This window comes from Rattus rattus, chromosome 2, assembly GCF_011064425.1.
Source record: "Rattus rattus isolate New Zealand chromosome 2, Rrattus_CSIRO_v1, whole genome shotgun sequence".
Taxonomy (NCBI): Eukaryota; Metazoa; Chordata; class Mammalia; order Rodentia; family Muridae; genus Rattus; species Rattus rattus.
Window position 1 is genome coordinate 114,630,539 of NC_046155.1, and position 18,378 is coordinate 114,648,916.

At 36.3% G+C, this 18,378-nt stretch overlaps 1 pseudogene; it reads right to left on the minus strand.

The window, feature by feature from the left end:
- LOC116893218 overlaps positions 1-515 on the minus strand; it is a 1,458-nt pseudogene extending 943 nt beyond the window's left edge.
- Between the last annotated feature and the right edge of the window lie 17,863 nt (positions 516-18,378).

Sequence of the window (18,378 nt, forward strand, 5' to 3'; positions counted from 1 at the left end):
AGAAGTATTGCTGTTTAAAAAGGAATATTGGGGAGCCTGGGCCTTGCTATTCTTATCACTTTCAGTCACCGCTGAGGCAACAACTCTCTGCTGTGTGCCTTTGAGATGTATTGTGTTGCCAGAGACCCAAAAAGTATGGAAAATTGAATCACGATTCATACATTTAGTGAAACCAAATAACCCCACATTCTGTTGATTACTATGGATTACATCACTGATCAAAACCGACTAAAATAATTTGAAAAACTTTATATAAAAGTGAGCAAAAGCAGCAAATTCTTACCATTTGAAGTAGAGTCGATGAGTTTTGATACGCAGTGTGTCTGCAGAAGTAAGACAATAGAATACTACTCACATCCAAAACTCATTTGTACTTTTATTTATGACTATTCACCAAGTATCAAGTTTCCTTTTACTGTTGGTGAAGTATATGACCAGTTAAGGATAATGTTGGAGGCTCAGGGGACAAGCCTGTGGATCCCAGTATTTAGAAGGTGCAGGACAAGAAAAATCATGAGTTGAAGGACATCAGATACAGAGAAAGAAGACAAAATATAAGAAGAGAAGGAGGTGTCAGTCATTAAAACATGTTGAGCATTTCTTACTGATTATAAAATACTGTCATAGGATTATTGCACATCTCTCTTTAAATTTCTAACAAGTATATTTTATCTTCATTATTTTTAAAATCACAACTTATATATCTGTTTAGGATAAAATAAGTCAATATAAAACATTATATATTTACATCTTCTTCTACAGATAAAAACACTGTAATCACATGTAGGCAAAAAATTCTTGGAACACTTTTTTAAAATGTTTTTCTCCTTACATTGTCATTTTTAAAATTTTATTTTATGAGAGCAGATATAATAGTTTGAGTCTGGTGACATGATTTAAGCTCTGGGGATGAAGGTCATATATCCTAGGGATGAAAATGAAAGTGAATAAGAGAGACTGGTTCTCTGAAAACATGAAGTCTTCCATACCAGTCCTCATGAAACAAAGGGATTTGATTACAATTAAAGAAAAGCAGAGAGAAAGAAAGAAAGAAAGAAAGAAAGAAAGAAAGAAAACAAAACAAAAAACTACCAATCTTTATAAGCGTAATGTCATGTTTATAATCAAATGTACATCATAAGTTTTACTTTTGTATTTTTCTTTAATGGCATACATACGTATTATAAGGATGGATATGTATTAGTATTCTGTGGCTTCCTTGGATACTACTTCAATTTTCTACAATTGATTTTTCTGATTTTCAGTTTGATTTCATTATATCCTTATGAGTCAATCTTGTCTCCCTTTATCCTGGGTTATTTTGCAGGTTGTCTATCTTATATCTGGAACTATCTTAGAATAATTATATATAGAAAAATTACTTTACCAACACTTCAAAGTGCTTGTTACTAAAGTCACAATCAGCTCTTTCTCAGTGTTTTGGGTCTAATTTTCTCAACATCAATTGCAAGTCTGTCCAGCCTGGCCATTGAAAGGGGGTGTGTAAATCATTGCATATATATGATGATGTCACTCCCTGTGAAATCCATCATTCAAGGAGCATGGTGATGTTGAATAGTGTGATCTATGATTTATAGGTGGAAGACACGCATCATCTCTAGAATTCTGTTATACCTATTGGCTGGGCCTCAAAGTAGAAAGTGGCATATTGTTTTCCAGGGAGAGAATCTTATCTGTTGGAGTTTTCTTCGTCATTTCTTTTTTATACATCTATGAAAGTAGGAGACAATAAATGATACCACAAGGTAACGATGGACTACTTGACTTATTCTCAACTGGGGGATTGAGAGTGAAAATGTAGACTTGTAAAAACAAGTATGAATATATTCAAAGAATGTTCCTTGAGGAAAGTGAAGATGCAAGAAAAGCCAAACAGAAGGTCCTATTCGTTAATGCCGATAGCTTCTGAGTTGTCTTATTATCACTTTGAGAAAACCAACTGAAGTGTAAGTAAATTTTCATGCATTAAACCAAATTAAAAAAAATAAGACAACATGGTAACACTCAACTGAAAAGTCAGATAAAGAATACTGAATATGCTTTTTTGGAACAATCAGATTGTTTTCAGTTTGAAAAATTTCCAGTGTACAGAAGACCTGTGTATATGTTGGTATAACATTTTAAGTCTTAAAATGTTGATTAAAGTGTCTTGAGGCTACATGATGGAGAGTGTTCAAATTTATTAAATATTTTCACTTGACTACCCTTTATTACGCTACGTATTCTATGTAGTGTAAATGTTAATTATTCTAGTTATACATAAGAGTGATTCAAATTCATAGATAAAACAATATTTGAAACCACTAGTAACAATTTGTAATTTCTTTTAGAGAATACATTATCTGACAAATTAAAATCAGAAACCTTTTGTTTCTTGGTTTTCAAGGTTTTTAATTATTAGTTTACTCTTTTAATGAGTTGTTTGCCTTTTAAAACTGCCAGCATGTAGTCAAACTTATTGGCCTTGTATATCATCTTGTATAGTTTCTTTCCCAACCATTTCTTTGAGAGGCTGGCAGCATACATTCTAGTGCAACTAGATGTCTAACCCTGTATCTTTTTCTGTCCATAAGGACAATAGTAGTAAGTGATAAGAAAAAGGAATGACAATTTTTTGATTTGACATCATATTCTGCTTTCTAAGATCAGAAGTGGTCTATGATCATTACCAGGATATTACCTAGGCTACCTTACCGTTAATATAGATTACAAAGGCACAGTTTGTGGGTACGCTTAGGATTAGAAGTAGGAAGTGTGAGGCAATGAGTCATCTAAAAGATAGAAAACGAAGGGCTGGGATTTAGTCGAGTGGTAGTGGCCAGCCTAGAAGCAAGAAGGCCGGGTTCGGTTTCAGCTCCGAAAAAAGAAACCAAAAAAAAAAAAAAAAAGATAAGAAACGAAGTGGAGAGGAGATCATGAATTAGCAGTGAAAGTTAAAGAAGTTTCAATCTGTTCTACACAGAGAAAATCATGTAAAGTATAGTTGCAGATTTTTTGTCTTAAAGTTGCTTAAATTCCTAAAATCCTTACTATAAAACTCATAAACAAGTAGATATAGATCATGTCACTCAACCAACTAGACCTAGAGTCATTATACACCTAAAACTTGTCTTTAGAGTTTTTATTTCTGTGGAGACACTATGACTACAGTACTTTTTACAAAGTAAGTTTATTTAAATTGAAATAGGATTACAATTTTATAGGTTTATCCTATATTACGCTGTGGAAGCGACATGGTAGCATTTTCTGCTTTGGTATGCAGTGCTGAGAAATAGCTTTCTGAGTTCTACATTTGGAACTTCTGGCATAGGAAGAGAGTGGCTTGGGCATTTGAAACTCAAAGCCGGTGGCTACTTCCTTCCAACAAGGCCACACTTCCCATTGTTACCCCTTGTGTTTCATGCGGTAGGGTATTTTCATTCAGATCACTCCATGTGACCTTTCTACAGAGTTGATAGATGGCATTGGCAATGGTAGATGTGATACCTTACCTATAATTTTCAGCACTTTCTTGAATATATTTTACATTTATCTTAATTATCATTTTTCCCCCATGACAGAATTAGAACCAGAAAACAACTCAGTTTTATGTTGTCCTCCATACTTGGGTCCATTACCTGATTTTAGACCTTCTTTCTCCCCTTATATTTAGTCATTTTATTCTCTGTGTTAATTGCACTTACAAACGTATTTGTTTATACATACATTACTACTGGATTCCACAAATGATAAAGAGCATTTTTCTTTGTAAACTCACTTAATGCAATATTTTAAGTTCATCCATTTTCTTTTATGCAAAATTCTAAACTTCATTTTCCTTTCGAGCTGAATAGTAATCTATAAACACACATGTTGAATATATACACATATAATTTTAGTGATTTATCCACATTTTGATTTTAAACCAGATTCCACCTGCTGGCATTGAATTAACCAGAAAAAAAAAATTGAGGTACAAATATCTCTATGGGGGATATGATTTCTGGATGTATATGTAAGAATGAAATAGGTATTATAGATGCTTATTTTTTCTTTTTTATTGAGTATTTTATTTCTTTATTTTATATTTCAAATGTTATTCTTTTCCCATTTCCTGTCCTGTGAAGCTCCCCTCAACCTCTTTCCTCCCTCTAAAGGGTGATCCTCTCATCCACCCCACTCTTTACTCGCACTCCTCTCAGACAATCCTCACATCAGGGTCCAACTCTGGCAGGACCAAGGGTTTTTTTCATTGAAAATTAGCAAGTCATCCTCTGCAACATATATGTTGGAGCCTGGTCAGTCCATGTGTACTGGTGGCGCGTGTTTAGTGCTCAAAGCTCATTGGTTGCATTGTTGTTCTTATGGGGTTAAAGCCCTTCAGCTCTTTCAGTCATCTCTAATTCTCCCAATGGGGTCCTGCCTCTGAGTTCAGTGGTTTGCTGCTAAAGGCTCGAAGTCTGTATTTGATATGCTCTCTCTGTGTCTTCTAAAGATCTTATATCCGGGTTCCTGTCAACATGCATTTTAGTTTAACGTCTTATCTATATAAGGAGTACTGGGCTCACCATCATATTTATATTGATTTTAAAATCGTCATTATTCTTTTTCTCCTCCCTCATTCATGTTTTACTGCCAAGGGAGGCATCTACATTTCTATACAATTTGAGTCTCTTTAGTCTCTCTTTTTTGGTAGGGGAGTAAAATAAATATTGTTTAATGAATGGTTGAGTAATTGCATTATGTATCTCAAATTAGTATAAAGGATGAAAACATGTACATAATACCACTGAGATGATGATGATTGTTGATTTAGCCTAGGCAGAGCTCTTGCCTAGCAAGCATAAGGTCTTGGGTTCTGGCCCCAGCCCAAAAAAGAAAAAAAGATGATGATGACTAATGAAAACTTTCTTGGGGATGCTGGATCTCTGTATCTATAGTAAAGCATATATTAGCAAAAGACTTTTTAGGTGTCTTAATATATATAGTATATTATGTTTCTATATGACAGATTATTGAACATAAAAGACTTGTTGACCACTTCTTGAAATACAATTATGATTTGAAACCTAGGGTTCTATTCTATTACTCATACTGCTTGTTTGCTTTTGTTTTGAGATGTAAATGATGTTAATTATATAAAGAGGGTAAGGTATTACAAAAGAATCTCTAGGACAAAAACATAGAAAAGTGATTTTTTTACTTATAGTACATGAATGATAAAGCAAAGTTGTGGAATTTGATTTGTTTAAAGCTATCAGGCAAGAGTATATTTTATTGACTGGTGTGTTGTGTACATTTGATAGATAGATGCAGAGGATTACTGCAAAATTTGTTACAGTGACAAGAAGTGAAAAGAAAAAAAAAGGTTTGTCTCATGTCATTTGTAATTGAATAGAAAGATATGTAATAAAAGCTCATCTAATTAAAGAATCATTTTTAAATATAAAATATATCTGAATGCCAGTAGAAGGAATAAACCTATTTAAAAAATGAAAGTGAAATTCTGTTTCTAGGAGATTGTCAGCCATCACATTAACTACAATTTAAAGAAAGTAGAGTGAAAACATTTATTTTTCAGTTAAGTCGATTAAGATAAAGGAGATTAGAGTTATAAGAGAATGGATTTTCATGAATAAAACAGTAATCTAATCTTCACTTTTAAACATTGTATCACAAAATTAAGTTTCTCATAAAGTAATAAATATATGACTCATCTTCATTAGAGAGCTATATTTATAAATGTTGTATAACATTGAACAATTTATTATTCAATAATGTTTGAAATGAAACACTGGAATGTGAGCTAAATTCATTAACATTCCAAGTGTATGTATACTGCCAATATTAAAATTGCAGGATCGAAGAAAGTTTCTTGTTACTAGTATTAAAATTAGTCATATCTATTTAATTATTTAAAAGAATTATAGATCATCATGTAAATTTCATATAGGTAAGAAATCAATTTATATAAGACCATGTAAAGTTTTAAATACAAAGAGTAGTTGGTATATAATAGTATTAGGAATGAACCTGCATTTTAGCCAAGACAAAGTACCAAGGTAGTGCTACAGATTTATGTGGAAATAAATTGCATTGCTTTGCGGCACCGTGGTAATGTTCATATAACACAGAGATTTTAATATTTTGAGTGAAGAACAAACTTTTAAAAGCATAAAGTATTTTACATTAAGCTAATTTGCCAGTCTGAGAAGTGGGATTATATGTAATCCTGCCTTATGAGTAGCAATTTATTTCTACATCCTACATTCACAACTTTCTTGTAAAATATGCTTTCCATTTTTCTTTTTTTAAATTCCATTTGTAGAATCTCATTGAGTATTTTTTCATTAACTTAAGTATTTCTTTTATTTACATTTCATGAGTAAGACTCTTTTCCTGGTTTCTGGGCTAACATCCTTTAACTCCTCCTCCCCTTTCTTTATGGGTGTTCCTCCATCTCTTCTCCCCATTGTTGCCTTCCCCAAATAACTGGCTGTCTATTGGGGGTTCAAATCTTAGCAGGACCAAGGGCTTCCTTCCACGGATTCATTTAGGATATTCATTACACAGGAGGCCTGAGTCCAGGGTCAGTCCATGTATAGTCTTTAGGTAGTGGCTTAGTCCTCGAAGCTCTGTTGTTGTGCATTGTTGTTCGCAGTGTCTCGAGCCCTTCAAGCTCTTTCCAGTTCTTTCTTGATTCCTCTCAATCGGGGTCCTATTCTCAGTCTAGTGTTGCTGCTGGTATCACTTGCATTTGGCTGTATTCTGCTGTGTCTCCTCAGGACGATCTACATCCCTGCCCTGTTGGTCTGCACTTCTTGGCTTCATCCATCTTGTCTAATTGGGTGTTGTATATGTATGCTTTCATTTTCTTTTAGTTAAGGTTTCCTTGCTATGAAGAGCCCCTGTGATCAAGGTAACCTTAATAAAGGCAAACATGTGAATTGGGCTGGTTTACAATTTCAGAGGTTTGTGCCTATTATCATAATAGCAGGAAGCATGTGCAGCACATAGGGTAGACATGCAAAAGTGAGAAGGAACTGAGATGTTCTGATCTTGATTCAAAAAAGCAACCAGGAGAGATTCTGGTTCCAAGCAGCTAGGGAAGAGTGTCCTGCAAGGCTCACACCCAACAGTGACACACTTCCTCCTTAAATAAAGGCATTACCTCCTAATAGTGCCACTACCAGAACCAAGCATGTCTTAAACCACCATCTACCCCTGGTCCCTATAGGCTTGTTCAAACACTGATTCGATGAGGCCATACTCCATTAGCAGTATAACGTAAAGTACATTTAGTCCAACTTCAAAATTTCCTATAGTCTCAGTCTCTGCCAATACAGTCTGAAGTTCAGTTTCCAAGATTCATGCAATTCTTAACTGTAATCCACTATAAAGCTAAAATAAAAGTAGATCAAATGCTTCCAACATCACAGTATAGACATCATTCTAAAATGTCATAATGAAGAAATACTGACCAAAGTAAAGAAGAAACCAGGTGGCAAACTCAATCTCTTCATCTCCTTGTCTGATGTCAAAGCACCTCTGATCTCTAACTTCCTCTCCATCCTGTTACCTAACAAAATTCTTACTGGGGTTGTTCTCTACTCTTTGTTAGCTTCTTATCAGGTATCCCACAGATCTGGCATTTCTAATATCTCAGCGCCCCCAAGGCAACTTCAACCTGAAAAAGCTTCTTGGTCCTAATGCCTGAGATTCACACATAATCTTCTGGGCTCCTTCAAAGGGTTTGTTTTACTTTTCCATGTCTGCTTTCTGTAGCATTCCAGGGACTTGGTTAACTTACCTATTGTTGCTGTTGTTCTTAGTTGGTTTATCCCATGAAATGGCATCTCAGTACGCTGATTTTTCTAGCTATAAATTAACCTTACTTTAATAACCTCCTCATAGCCAGGTGCCAAGCCTCAATTGTTCTGAAGACTCATTCCTGTCCTAGTTTGTCAATCGCAACTGAGGGGCTGCACCTTCACCAATGCCTTCCTGGCATCTTACAGTGCCAAGCCCTTCAGCTATTTACATTCTTCAAAATGAATACCACCTGGGTGATTTCCTCACACATTACCAAACCAGTGCAGCATGAGGTACAACTTGCTGTTTCAGGAACATATATCATTGTGATCTCAGAAAACACTTCTGTATAATTTCACCTCAGCATTGGTCTCTTCAAATACCAAAATTCTTAGCTCCAGATACAGAGTATTAACTGGTCTTAGGAAAGTAGTTTTCAGTCTGACTCTCGTAAATACAGAGTCATATGGACAAAGCTGCCAAGTACTGCCATGCCGGAACATAATTTCCTTTTCATTACATCCTTCATTACCTAATCTTAGCTGTCCTAAAACTGCCCCTGTAACTGACCTTGAACCTGTGGAGATCTGAGCTGCCTGTTTCCTAAATTCTGAAGGTTATTAAAGGTATCACCACTGAACCTAAGCTTTTCTACTTAGTTGCTCTACCAGGTTGACTTTGATCTAGAGATTTGTTTGTTGCTTTCTCCTGGTGTATTAAGCAGTCCTAATATGTCTGAGCTAAGCTTCATGGCCACTATTCCTAAGATCTGGAGCAAATGTCGTGTTCCTTCCAGCCTCAAGATCTGGATTATAAGTATGCTCATTTCGATTGTAGTTCACTTCAGACTCAAAGGTCACCAAAACAACACCGGTAATGAGCATTTAGATATAATTGTCCTTTGCCCAACTGCAAAAGACAAACAAATAGGCTGTTTTTGTGGACTCTGTTGTAAAGCTACTACTAGCTTAACCTGGTTATTCTTGAGTATAGGATTCAGCCTCATTTCAATAATTGGTGCCTCTTTTATTTTTGCAACTATACATTTTGTATTTTTTCCTCTAAGCTTGGTATGCTTGAATCAAATACGTTCTTCATGAGAGTAAAACCAGAAGAAAAGTCTTTCTGGGCTTTTTGAGACTTCCTTTCAGAATGATTAATCAAAATCTATCTTTGGTCTCAGATAGACTCTTCAGACAGGGGAAAGCAGCCACAGTCTTCACCAAGATATTACAAGAATAATCTCTAGGTCACATATGAAAATTTCCACTGAAACATCTTTGTCCAGGTTCACAGTTCATTCAAATCATTCTATAGCACCAATGTCTTTCTATATTCCTACAGGATGGTCAATTACAAGACCCACTTAAAGCATTCCCATTGCTTCCCAAATCCAAAGTTCCCAAATCATTTCTTCTTAAATAAAAACATTATTGGGTCTATTTAGAGCAATGCCCAGTTCTTTGATACCAAACTTCTGTCTTAGGTAGGGTTTCCATTCTATGAAGAGATCCTATGAACCAAGGCAACTTTATAAAGGCAAAACATTAATTGGGGATGGCTTAAGTTTCCAAGGTTTAGACCATTATTATCATAGCAGAAGATGACAGAATACAGGTAAACATGATGCTAGAAAAGAAGCTTAGATTTCTGAATGTTGGATTCATATGCAACCGGAGAGACTCCCTCCCACAGACAGCCAGAAGGAGGCCTCTAAGCCCCTCCATACTAACACCTCCTCCAACAAGGTCACACCTATTCCAAAAAGACCATACTTTCTTTTTATTTTTTGGGGGTTTATTAACTTGAATATTTCTTATATACATTTCTGGCAAGGTTCCCTTTCCCGGGTTTCCTGGCAAACATCCCCTTCCTCTCCCCATTCCTTATGGGGTGTTCCCTCCCCACCCCCCCCCTATTGCCGCCCCTCCCCCGACAGTCTAGTTCACTGGGTTCTCAGCCCTTAGCAGGACCCAGCTTCCCTTCCACTGGTGCTCTTACTAGGATATTCATTGCTACCTATGAGGTCAGGAGTCCAGGGTCAGTCCATGTATAGTCTTAGGTAGTGGCTTAGTCCCTGGAAGTTCGGTTGCTTTACATTGTTGTAACATATGGGGTCTCAAGCCCTTCAAGTTTTTCCAAAGTTCTTTCTCTGATTCTTCAACGGGGTCCTGTTCTCAGTTCAGTGGTTTGTTGCTGATATTCGCCCCTGTATTTGTGTATTTCTGGCCTTGTGTCTCTCAGGATCGATCTACATCCGGGGCTCTGCACGGTCTGCACTTTTTGTTTCATCCATCTTGTCTAATTGGGTGGCTGTATGGATATGGGCCACAAGGGGTAGGTTCTGAATGGCATTCCTTCAGTCTCTGTTTTAATCTTTGCCTCTCTCTTCCCTGCCAAGGGTATTCTTGTTCCCCTTTTAAAGAAGGAGTGAAGCATTCACATTTTGATCATCCGTCTTGAGTTTCATTTGTTCTAGGCATCTAGGGTAATTCAAGCATTTGGGCTAATAGCCACTTATCAGGGAGTGCATACCATGTATGTCTTTTCTATGATTGGGTTGCCTCACTCAGGATGATATTTTCCAGTTTCATCCATGTGCCTATGAATTTCATAAAGTCATTGTTTTTGATAGCTGAGTAATATTCCATTGTGTAGATATACCACATTTTCTGTATCCATTCCTCTGTTGAAGGGCATCTGGGTTCTTTTCCAGCTTCTGGCTATTATAAATAAGGCAAGTGCTACATGAACATAGTGGAGTTTTTTTTTATATGTTGGGGCATCTTTGGTATATGCCTCAAGAGAGGTATATGGATCCTCAGGTGTTAATGTCCAATTTTCTGAGGAACCCAGACTGATTTCCAGAATGGTTATACCAGTCTGCAACCCCACCAACAATGGAGGAGTGTTCCCCTTTCTCCACATCCTCGCCAGCATTTGCTGTCACCTGAGTTTTTGATCTTTAGCCATTCTCACTGGTGTGAGGTGAAATCTCAGGGTTGTTTTGATTTGCATTTCTGATGACTAAAAGATGTTGAACATTTCTTTTTAGGTGTTTCAGCCATTCCGGCATTCTCAGCTGTGAATTCTTTGTTTAGCTCTGAACCCCATTTTTTTAATAGGGTTATTTGTCTCCCTGCGGCAGTCTAACTTTTGAGTTCTTTGTATATTTTGGATATAAGGCCTCTTCATCTGTTGTAGGATTGGTAAAGATCTTTCCAATCTGTTGGCTAAGGCCACCTTCTAATAGTACTTGAGCATACCATGTTCAAATCAATCATACCATATGAGGAAAGGGAAGACATAATAATTGCATTATGGGAACTATAGCCTTTTAATTGGATGGAAACTTTGAGTATAATCTCTCTTTCCAATCCTTAGTTTACTGAGATTGATCCAGATTGCATGACAGGAGTTTGAGATTGGATGGAGATTTTCTTTCTTCTTGGCCCCTAACCCATTCCTCAGTTATATACTGACTTTGTGTTTTAGAAAAACATGCAACTTACAAAACAAGACATTTTGCACATTGAAGTTAGTATAACATATCCAGAATATCAATAAAACATTGCTGTTAAAAGCATCAATCTTTAAAGAAAGATTTACCTTATTTCCCTAAACCAAGCAAAGTGAACTATATTGGGCCAGATGACCTCCTGAAGTAGGACATAGCTTCAATGAAATTTTTCAGTTTCAGTCATTGAAATTTTTCGCCAGTTTTAAAAGTCCAATTACATCAAACCATTTTGATGATCAATATTTGAATCAATTCCTGTATGCAAAATATGATATGAGGAAGCTTCAAAACAGTTAGAACAGCTGTTAATATGACACATTTTGGTTGAACATGATTTTACGTCACCAATACTTTAATCTCGTCCCATTCCCCAAATTATGTATACCTCCCACCTGCAATTCTTTTCATGTGCTTAAAAAGCAGTGCCTTTGTATTTTTTTCTGGAATCATGTTTCCATTTGTTAGAATGGAAACATTTATATTCTCCACTATTGTTTTTGAAAATCTTACACTAGATTAATTGATATCCTTTTGTCCTCCTCTCAATACACAAAAAATTTAAGATTTCAAAACAAAAGTCAGCTACTTTGGTAATATACAACAGTTTTTTTTTTTTTTTTGTTTTTTTCGGAGCTGGGACCGAAACCCAGGGCCTTATACGCCTTAGTAAGTGTCACCACTGAGCTAAATCCCCAGCCCAAGGGCGCAGTTTTAGACAGCTGAACATTTTGATAAATTATGGGATTCACTTACCCTGCCACATAACAGGACTAAGTATTAAGACTATTTAGGATAGTTAACAATGTTAATTTTGTAATTTCAAATGATGTTTTTGTGTTTGTAACCTAAAAAAATTAAGGGATGGACTATGATCTAGAGACTCTGTTAGATAATTATACAGATGTTGTTTGGATTGAATTATGCCTCCAATAATGCTTAATTGATTCTAACTCATAGTATTGCAAATGTCACCTTATTTAAAGTAAGGTCACTGAAGTTGAAATTTGTTAAAATTGGTCCATTGAATGGGCGCCAATGTAATTTTACTGGTATGTAAAACTTGGAAACTTGATATTTTCTAGTTCCATCCATTTCCTGCAAACCAGGTTGTCTTATTCTTAATAACTGAGTAGTATTCTAGAACATTATTCGACACAAAGACAAACATACACTGAGAAAAGAAGAAGAAGAAGCTAACATGAGCTAACAATCATTTAAGATAAGGAAAAAAGTTGACCTTTTTTTTCCCTTTGACCATCAGAACTTCAAAATGAAACTATATTACCATATAATTGGTTTAGGTTTTTACTTTTATAGAATCAATGACAGATTAAGATTCTGAGTTTAAAAAAAAAAAAAAAAAAAACTTATTTTTTCAAGTTTTAAGTAATATTTGTCTGCATGTGTATTTTTTTTGCACTATGTTTATGCAGTGCTTTTGGGAGCCAGAAAGGAGTGTCAGATGTCCAGGAACTGGAGTTATAGCATTGTGAACTACCATGTGCCTGGGCTAGAACTGAACTCAGTCTTTGCAATTATAGCACATGATCTTTTTTTTTTTTCCACACGGAGAGGTTTTAATGAGAGGAAGAAGAGAAGAAAACACATGGGGCACAAATGGGGGAAAGAGAGGGATGGACAGAGAAGGGACAAAGGGCACAAGAAGAGGAAGAGCAAGGAGACCAAGAGGAGGAAGAGGGGTGCCATGATCTTAATGGCTCAGTTATCTCTAAAACCAAATTGTTATTTAAATCAATCAGTTTGTGGAATTCTGTTACACCCTTAAGACTACTAACAATGTGCATATCTGAAGCCAGACAAAGTAATATTTAAGACATTACACAGAATTCAATCAAAAGTGATAAAATTAGATCTATAAAGGTAGCACCCAATAAATTCTTGCAAGCTATATGAAGGTTTTATATATGATGGGTTTTTAATTTTATCTTGAAGTCCTAGGTGACTGAAAAATTAAAGTTAAACAGAAATTATGCTTTAAATTAATTGTATTTTATTTCATCATATACTTGAGGTTTCCAAAAGACATGCATTAGATATTGAATAGAGAACAAAAATTATGGTATATTATTCCTGAAGTTTATATTATATGGAATAAAGTGTGTGTGTGTGTGTGTGTGTGTGTGTGTGTGTGTGTCTAATCTTCCTTTTTAAGAGAAGCAGTGAGAACACAAATATACTTGTATAATTTAAGTAATGCTACCTATGTAACTTGGTATTGCATTATTAGTACATGTATGTTCAGAAGGATACAAAGTTTTACATTCAGAACCTAGGGTTTTATTAAAAAAAGTAATATGTTAAAATATTTTTAATTTTTAAATATATTTGAGAATTCATACATGAGTACTATGTTTACATCCTTTTTTAGACTTCCTCTCCGTCTTTAATGCCACCTGAGTCTCCCAAAGCCTTCTCAAATTCTTGACTTCTTCCTTAATTATTAATCTTACACTCTTTTCCATACACTACCTAAACCATTTAGTGTTGCTCATATGTATATGTGTTTAGGTTGACTATTTGGGATTAAGTAATATATCATGGATGTGGTCCCTGGAGGAGACTGATTTTCTCCTTCCAGAAGCTAGTGGAATTTTGCTCTTCCTCGCTTGATGGAACTCCTTTCATTCATGTTGGTATGTTGGATGAAAATTTCCATTATGCCATTATGCATTTTGTTTAGGGCAACTGTATTTTTGAGATCACATGAACAAGAATCTCTCTCTCACACACACACACACACACACACACACACACACACACACACACACACACACACACACACACACACACTACTGTCCTCATGCCACATCCTGTCCTTAGCCCTCACTCTTTGTGCTCCCCACTTCTGCAATGTCTCCTGTTTTCCGTTATAGTGTCAGGACTATAGATGCAACCAGTTGGGGCTTTGTACTAATGATACACTGAAGCCAACTTGATATCTAGGAGATTTTTGATCATAACCAACTGTTCCTTTGACAATGGCATTTTGGACATGATGACCCTGTTGTGTAAGAAAGGTAGTTGATTTCAACAAAAAAGCAAAAAAGAGGAAAGTAATTGTTTATCTATTTTCTGCTTTTATTTCTGCCTTCAGGCTCTTGTCTGAGATCCTGCCTTGACTTCCTTATGACAGAACATACCTTACAAGTTAAAATAAAAGTTCTTCTCTCCCAAGTTGCTTTGGCCAGAGTATTTTTCAAGTAATAGAAAAGAAAGACTAATACAGAACACTGTGTAGTCATATTTTGCATTTTGATCATCATGAATCTTGTAATAGCTCCCTCCCAAAAATATAGTTGTTTATGAGAAGTGAAAACTACACTTATCTCTGAGTATAAGGTTAACTATTCGGAATGCAGTTTGAAATTATGTTGACTGGATGAAATGGCAATTACAGTGTTCTTCCTGATGTCTAAGGATATTTTGAATCATGGGTAAGTTGCTTTAGGTTTATACTAGTTATTAATTTATTTCCACTAGAGTAGACTTACAATTATAAAGTTGTTAGTTACCCAAAGATAAAAGTGCCACTATCATACTACGGGAATATCTTGTTAGTATGGTATCATGATTGTTTTTCATAGGCTAGATGGTGATTATTATTATCTTTCTGATTGGCAGTTTGCATAACACTTGTGATACAATGAGAGCTTCCCCTCAGGGTGTGGCTTTTGGTCGTTCTAGCTCACAGTTTCTCAAACCTGTTTGAAGTGTTTGGTATCTTCAGTAATAGGGCTTTATCTGAAATTTGGAGGAAAATCAAAACAATGACAGTAGCCTATATTGTTTTGGCAATTCTTGATCTTCCTGAAATGGTTTTAACCTTCCAATCATATGACTTTTTAATAGCAGTTCTATGAAGTTTAAATAGGTAATACATATGTTGTGGTGACCAACTATGTTATTATTTCTATTGTTGCTTTCCATAATTGCAAGTTTTCTAATGTTATAAATTGTAATATAAACATTTGTTTTCTGATGGTCTTAGTCCACCAGATGAAAGGGTTTTTTTTGGTCCTCAAAAGGGTCGCGGATCCTACAGATTGAGAATCACTGCCCTTTGACCAACAATTAAAAAAGAGGTTTTCTTTTGGGTGGCATTTTTTTGTTTGTTTGTTTCTTTTTTTTCCTTGTTTTTGTGGTTAGGTCATCTATGATTTTGGGGTAGAAGTATTAGCTCATGAAATAACATCATTAATATGTGTTTATTTCATAATATATTTTCTTATGGCTCTTTAAATAAACATCTTTACTACAGTTTCTCCTCCCCCATCTTCTCCCTAATCCCTCCTGCTCATGTGTTCCCACCTCCCTGATCCACTTCTTTTCCCCTATTTCCTTCAGGTAAAAGGACAGGTCTCCCAAGGAATATCAAATCTCAAACATGGCATTTCTAGTTGCATTAAGTGCTCATACACATCACCTTGTATTACAAGGCTGGCAGGAAGCTCAAATCCACAGTAGACAACCCAGGTAAGATAGAAAATAGTCAAAGCAGGCCAGTCTCTGAGTCAGATGGGCCAGCACTGCTCCACTGTTAGCCCCACAGGAAGGACATTTCACCCACAACAGTAATAGCATAAGTGTAGAGTGACCCAGGTCATCCCCAGACAGGTCTCCTGCCGTCAGTTCAGTCTCTATTTGGGTGAGCCATGGGTCCAGGTTTTGTTATTTTAGAGGCTATGTTCTTGTAGCATTCTTGACCTTATGGTTTCTACAATACTTCTCCTTCTGAAAGATTCCTAGTTCCATCTAAAGTTTGGCTATGGGTCTCTGCATCTGCTCCTATCAGGTGCTGGATGGTTGCATTGATGAAAGTTATGCTAGGCCCAATCTACCAGGCATAGCAGAGAATATCATTGAAGTAATTACCATTGATGCTTTTCTGTTATGTTGGTCTTTCCTGTAGGTCTCTGATATACTGCTTCTGATTTCTTTTTTTTTCTTTTTTTTTTTTTCCTCCATCTTTCTTAAATTGTATTTTTTATTTACATTTCAATTGTTATCTTTTTTCCCTGCTTCCAGGTCAATCATCCCCAACCCCTCCCTTCCCTTTCAATAAGGGTGTCTCCCTCCCATCCTCCCATTACTCTCCGGCCCCCTCCACCTGACACCTTCACTGGGGGGGTCTAATCCTGCAGGACCAAGGGCTTCCCATTCCACTGGTGATTCATTTAGATATTCAATTACCATGAGGTCAGAGTCCACGGTCAGTCCATGTATAGTTCTTTAGGTAGTGGCTTAGTCCCTTGGCAGCCTGGTTGGTTGGCATTGTTGTTCATAGGGGTCCCTCAAGCCCTTCAGCTCTTTCAGTCCTTTTCTCTGAATCTCAACGGGGTCCCGCTCTCAGTTCCATGGTTCACTGCTGGCACTGGCCATTTATTTGCTTCATGTATCTCTGCCCTTGGTTTCTTGATCGCCATATCGCCAGAGGCATGGGCTCCCTCTTAGGGTGCATGGGTCTCAAGTTGGACCAGTCATTGCTGACCATGCCCACAAGTTCTGCATCAATTTTACCCAAGCTAACATCTTGCAGAAAGGGCAAATTTAGGTTGAAGAGTTTTTGGCCAAGGTTGGGGTCCCAAACCTTCCACTGGAAGCCTTGCCTGGTTATTGAAGATGGTCGGTACAGCCTTAGCCCCTATTACTAAGAGTCTTTTGCCAGTTAGGGTTGCTTTTATAGGCCCTGGCATAGAACTCCTCCCCAAATCCCCCAAAAACCCAGTCATCTCCCAGTATTCTCCACTTGTCCCACTTGATCCCTCTGTTCCCATCCAGAAGCACCCCTAGTTAGGTGTGAAAATCATTGTATTTCTCTTCAAATGAGATCCATACCCTACACTTTCATCCTTTTTGTTACTTAGTCTCTACAGGTCTATACATTATAGTACACCATCATTTGCTTTTTTTAAAGCTACTATCCATGTTTAAATGAATACATGTTTGTTTTTCTGGGTTAGCCTATTCAGGACAATTTTTTCTAGTTCCATTTATTTGCTCAGTAATTTTAACAGCTAATATTTCATTATGTAAATATACTATGTTTTCTTTATTTTCTTTGGTTGAGACATCTTAGGTTGTTTCCCTCATTTTGGTTGTTACAAAATAAAGCTGCTACAAACATAGTTGAGCAAGTGTCCTTCAGTAGGCATCTGTTGGCTATATGTCCAGAGTGGATATAGCTGAGTCTTGAGGTAGATTGACTCCAGATTTTTGAGAAAACTGCCCTTAATGAGTCCAAAGTTGCTGCAAGTTTGCATCTCTAATGGCAATGGATGAGGATCTTCTGATCCACATTCTTGCTACCAAGGAGCTGTTACTTGTGTTTTGACCTCAGCCATTATGACAGGTATAATATGAATATACTGATATATTCCTTTATGGCTTTTTCTCAAACATACTTAGTGTTATTGATCAATCCTTTCTCCTTCCTCATCTGTATTACTCTCTCTTCTCCTCCCAAGTTATCCCATTTTCTTTCTCTCCACCCAGTAGTTATGTCCTACTCTCTCTCTAGGAGTCCCATCTATTCCTCTCCATGATCTTTCTTTCTACATTTATGGTATCTTGGTTTTTTTCAGATTATAGATGAATCTCAAGATTTTAAATAGTATCTTCTCAAATAAAGAGAATGTGGTATTTGTTTTCTAGGTCTAGGTTAGTACTGGCTATAATGTTAGGAAATACATCTTTATTCAGTAAGGCAAAATTGTAATAACTAATGAGTTAAGATTTTTTGGGAAGAACATATATTGATTACACATTGACCTTGCACATCTCTTCTTCTTGCATAAATAAAAGCTATTTTCCAAGATCAGTTTTGGGGATTTAACAGGGTTGCCTTAGAATACTGATCTACACACCTCTGGAGAGTCACTTTGTAAAAATGATTTCAATTATTTTGATTTAGAATTAAAGGGCAAATTTTGCCATGGATAGAATATCCATGGCTATGATTAAGATGTTCTCTTAACTCTACAGGAAGATCAACAGAATCAATTAACCTGGATCCTGAGGTTTGGAGA